Source organism: Varanus komodoensis, unplaced genomic scaffold, assembly GCF_004798865.1.
Source record: "Varanus komodoensis strain SLA01 unplaced genomic scaffold, ASM479886v1 scaffold4, whole genome shotgun sequence".
NCBI classification, from domain to species: Eukaryota; Metazoa; Chordata; class Lepidosauria; order Squamata; family Varanidae; genus Varanus; species Varanus komodoensis.
In genome coordinates this window covers 9,748,142-9,753,711 of record NW_025335941.1, presented here as the reverse complement: position 1 = coordinate 9,753,711, position 5,570 = coordinate 9,748,142, and positions in this window count along the sequence as shown.

Genomic DNA, 5,570 nt, shown 5'->3' with positions numbered 1-5,570 from the left:
CCCCGCCTTACCAGAATGCAGACCTTCTCAGTACCGTGCAGCGACCTCCTCTGAATCGCTGGGCGCAAAGCACTCGCGCGGAGGAGCGAGGACCGCTGAGGCTCGCTTGCCCCCTAGTGCCGTAGTTTGGTATGACACCCGAAGACAACGTTAGGCTTCTGCAGATTAGTTCGAGGCGCTGAGCATGCGCCCCAGCAGCTGCTAATAGAGGCTTTTCTCGTTCCGTCAGCCTCGCCACGCTACTCAGGGCAGGAGCGGAATGCCAACTGGTCCCTTGCCAAACGGCCAGCTCTTCCCCATGTCAATAGTATCATGCGTGAGAGCCCTTTGTGGAACGACTGTGCACCGGGGCTTAGAATTACTTCATACATGCATAAACTTCCCTAATTTGTATAATCTCATTCTCAAACTGTCTGCTATATAAAATCGTAGGCATATCGAGATAGTTGGTGGTAGCGAAGGAACGTTTTGTTTCTCAACTTTAGGCACCATCCAGAAAGTCAGAGAGCATAATGCAGCATGTCATCATTTTGATATTAGAACTGCTAATCAAATGCTCGACACCAAGGCTGTGATCCCAAACGTGCCTGGGCAACAATCTTGTGCCTGTTTAGAGAGGGAAGATGCCCTGCAGTTTGGAATGTTGGGCTTGGGAGATTCAGGCTCAGTCATGAAGCTCACCAGGTAACTTGGGCCAGCCATTTCCTTACCTCCCTCGCAGGGTTGTTGCGAGGATAGAACAGCCAGGAGGAGAACCTTATAAGTCTTCCTGGGCTGCCTGCAAGAGGAAGAAAGGTGGGTTGTAAATGCAATGCAATGCGAGTACAATTCCTAGCACTGCCCAGCCAGCCCTAGACGCTGTTTTTGTCTCCATATGCACTGGATGGCACTTGCAGTAAAGAGGACACGCCACTGAAGATGGTGGGGCTCACTCCACAGACATGCGTAGCACTGCTCTGTAAATGCCAGACTGCAAAGGGGCCTGTAGGTTCATCTACTGCAGAGCACAGAGTCACATCGCTGTAGTTCAGAATAGTTGGTTGATATCCAGCACCCTTTTCTGCACCTTCTCCTTCAGTCATGAAATGCAGGGCTTATGGAGAATTCTTCTGGGTGCAACAAGATTCTCTAACTTTCTCAGTTGAAAAGATGAGTGTAGCACTCCTCCTGCAGAGGCGAGCTGTATCCGGTTCTGCAGGCCTCCACAGTTCTTGCCAGGACTGGCCCTCAAGTTTCTACATGCTAATAGGGCTTGCTTTAAGACTGACACCTATCTCAGAGCTCAGCAAACAAGCTGTGCAGTGAAGGACAATACTGAACCGCTTCGTGAATGCTTTTTCTTTCTGGTGATACCTGGAATTGTAAAGGCTTTTTTTCGACACAAGGCTCTTAATCTGTTGCATCTGTTGGTTTTGTTGCAGAACTGAGATCCAAGTATTATATGAGGAGTGTCTCCTTTCTTGCTTGTTTGTTATACAACCACTAGGTGGCGCAGTGGTGTAATGGAACGGCAGAAATAAACAAGTGGAAATGTTTTCTTTTCCTTTAAAAAATGATACTCCATTTTCCTTGCTCTAAAAGTCTTATCAAAACAAACAAACAAACAACAAAGACTTTCTGAAAGTGATGTTTACAACCAGAAGTGAAACTTGAGGTTCATTATGCTATCTAGAGAATGAGTAAAGAACTGTAAGTAGGGAATGAAGTGTGCATAATAAATACCATATATGGAAAAGCTCTTTGACAGACAACCTCAGGTTTATAAACTTAACTCATCCTTGTTAAGCTTGCTTGTATAAGTTTTTATTTGCTATGTTTGAATTGCTCCAAAGGGCTAGGGATATTTCTTTTATTTTCTCTTAACAAAAATCACTGAAGAAGACAATCATGCTAGGGAAAGTTGAAGGCAGAAGAGGAAGACTGGCTATGAAATAGTTTGATTCCATAAAGGAAGTCACAGCCTTGGGTTTCCAAGAACTCTGGGGCTGAGAAGGACAGGGTAGTTTGAAGGATATTCATTCAAAGGATTGCCGTAGAGCAGAGTTGACTTGACAGCATGCAACAACAGCAACAACAACAATTTCAAAACAATCCTGCAGTGTAGGTTTGGCTGAGAGAGGATGACTAGGTCTACTCTATCTATCTATTCGATTTGTATCCCACTTTTTTTTCTTCTTTAAAGAGCTCAAAGCAGCTTACATCATTCATCATACTCTCAGTCTTATCCCCACAACAACAACCCTGTGTGGTAGGTTGGACTGGGAGTCTGTGACTGGTGCAGGGCCCAAAGCCATCTAGTTGGCTCCATGCCTAGTCAGAACTAGAATCCAGATCCCCCAAGTCTCAGTCCCACACTCTTAACCACTAAACCACACTGCTTGAGGGGAGACCTCAATAAGTGGGCTGGATCCAGAGTCAGCCAAGTTTATTGTAACCCTGTTGAAAGCAATGGAACTTGATCTAGTCATTACTAACGTGATATGCACTGATTTCAATGAGTTTACTCTTGGTATGGTGGTATTTGGAGCCAACCCGAGGTCTCTAATCAAGTCCAAAATTGTTATCAGTACACTGTACAGGCACTTTCAGCCAATAGGGGATCCATATCAGTGGGATGTGTGTGTCCATGTGGAAGGGAATTTGCTGGGGAAGGATAACAACAAATGCAAGCAGAATCCATCCTTTGTACTTTGGAAAGACTTCCATGTTTGCCTGTAACTACTTTAGAAGAACTGAACTGGTCAGGGAGATGGAGAGGCAGTTGTGGGGAGGAAGGAATGAGGAGGTCTGTGCCACCAGCCCAGCTGCACCAACCAACATCTGGATCCAAATTCACAGCCCGTGTGGGCCAACTCCCATTCTGGTTAAGCTGTACCTATGTCAGCATCTGCTTCGCAATCTTCCTTTAGGGAAAAAACGACGCGCTAGCTAGTTCTTTCCCACGATGTCTTCCTAATGTGTCTGCCCTGTTTGCTAGGTGGACCTGCTCCTATCTGGGCAAGGGTGGTGGTGATGGTGGTGGGGACCCTTTAGCAAAAAACCTCCGACAAACAGACAAGCACAGAGTCACACTAACTGATTACCCTGTGGGCGCTTCATGAGCCAGTGGCAGCTGTGATGTGCCACTCAAGGCAAAAGCAGACTTTACTTTTAGCACAGATTATGTGGCTGTGTTGTCCTCCTATTTTGCTGTTCAGCAGGCAGAGGGTGGGCAATTGGTACCTTAAGGCCCCCTTACTCACTTTGAAACCCTCCCAGCCTATGTTAGAGTTTTAAAAAATGGAGGCAGGAAGAACTTCGCTGCTAGAGACAGACTGAAAGTACTGTCTGTTTTGGCCCCAGCTCAAGGGACTATGATAAGAAAGAAAGGGCTTTTTTGAGCATATGCAAACAGCCTTTCCTTCACTCCAGAGAAGCCAGTGGGAAGGTGAACGGCAGGCAGGACTCTGGGGCTAGTGAGTGACGGCGATGGGCTGCTTCCTGGCACAGGGCAAGTGAAGAAAGGTGAGAAAGCCACCAGCCCTCCCGCTACTGTCTTTTCATCGCCGAGCTGATTCTCACCAGTATGTCCATGACCACAGAGAATAATAATTCAGACCAGATGGAATACCCACCAAAGCCCCTTAGTAAAGAGCACAACAAATTGACCGTGTGACCCTTTAGCAACGGTGAACCGGAGAACAACATCAAAAGTTAGTCGCCTCCCTCCGCCTCCTCCACTGGAGAAATGTAATATATGACCTATGGACTGGCAGTCCCTGGAACAGATCTAACGGCTTGCTTGAATACATTCCAGGAGATTTCAAGGTTCCAGAAAAATAATGGTAATATCAAGGCCATTCTGTTGGTTAGCAACAGGTTCTACTGGAAAAACACAGCTCTCCAAAGCTTGCTTATCTATACTTGTTACTTGGAAACCACATCCTGTGAACTGTTGATTTCTGTTTTTTAAAATAAGAATGAGCAAGTGTGTGTGTGTGTGTGTGTGTGTGTGAGAGAGAGAGAGAGAGAGAGAGAGAGAGGTGCAGTTCAGGCTCCATTTGGTTACTTCACCTAGACTTGTAGCCCCAGAACCTTAGTAAAAGCGCTAGCATAGATAATCAAATAAGAAAGGAACACATTTCTTTGAGCATGGGCAAAGTACCTTTCCCTCATCCCAGAGGAAGCACAGCAGCTACCACAGATCCAGAGAAGGGAGGGAATTCCAACATGGTACAATGGCCAATCCAGTGGATCTCAATATAGCAGACAAGGGTTCTCACAGCTCCTCCTTGATGAAGCTTATTCATGGTGGGCCTGTCCTCTCAGTCTTGCCAAGCTCCCAGGGTTGTTCTGCAGTGCTGCTATAGGCCCCGTGATAACGAGAGTGGCAGCTCTGGGTATGCTGCTGCTGCTGCTGCTGCTGGAGAATATGGCCAGAAAACATGATTCACAGGCACGTTGGAATCCCAGCATTATTCAGCTGCGATAGCAAGTGCTGATAGCAACACATCAATAAATGTGTTGGAAGGCACTATTAGTGACTATGTTATTTTGCCCTTTCCCTGAGAAGCTCAAGGAATCATCAACTTGGATTTTCTCCCATTTATCTACCTAACAACCCTGCAAGATAGATTAGGCTAAGAAAATGTGAACCCCAGTTCTAACCCTGATATGTTACTTTGGCATTTCCATTAGCACTCCTAATGCTGTCCCTTTGTGCTTAGTAAAGGGATTCAGAACTAGGACTGTTCATCTACCCAGCAGGATGGAAACCGCTAACAAAATTTATTCCCTCTCCTGTGCACCCCCAAATCTGCTTAGGGCATGTGAAGACTCTGGAGCAGATTCGTGGCATGTGAAGCATGAGAGAGTAGCACCTGGGGAGATCCTCTGGCATACTTGAAGTCCGTTTGTGTGATGTCTGACAGAGCTCAGAATAACTAGAAATATGCGGCGTGCCAGTCAAGCTAACAATAATTCAGCCATTGAGGCTGATCTGGTCATTTAGGCTGCATTGTGCCACCAGTTAACACAAATGTGGGAGTATGTAAATCGTGCCTCTGCATGCACCGCAGTGATAACCGCTGAGAATGAAAGAGCTTCCTTAGGCCTGCCAAAGGTGTCTCCCTTTGAATGGTTAGACCCCGTACTCTACCATCGGCTGTTATGGGGAGCCAGTTTCAAAAGCCCTTTGTTGCTGGGATGTCTGGGAAACTGAAACCCACTGGCCATTTGAGTGCAGCACGCTGGCACAGGTCTTTGCTCCAGCTGTAATGCCATCTGTGAGCTACTCTTCTCATCCTCAGCCAGTTTCAAATACTCCAAACTTCATACAAAAGTTTCATCATTCACAGCCAGATCCATTCACAGCTGGTTTAAAGACCCTCCTGCAGTCTCCTTGCAAATTATGTTTGCTGTGTGCAGATAGACTGCTCTCGCCAGCTCAGCAAGAGGTATTTCCAGCCTGGTTCTGGGACATGCCCAGCCTGGCCCAGAGAAATGCATGTCTGAGTACCCTGCCTGGGTAGCCGGTGCTTTGTCTGGTGGGCACTGAATCATCTGAAGCAGTTGTGTTCTGCACCGCGCTT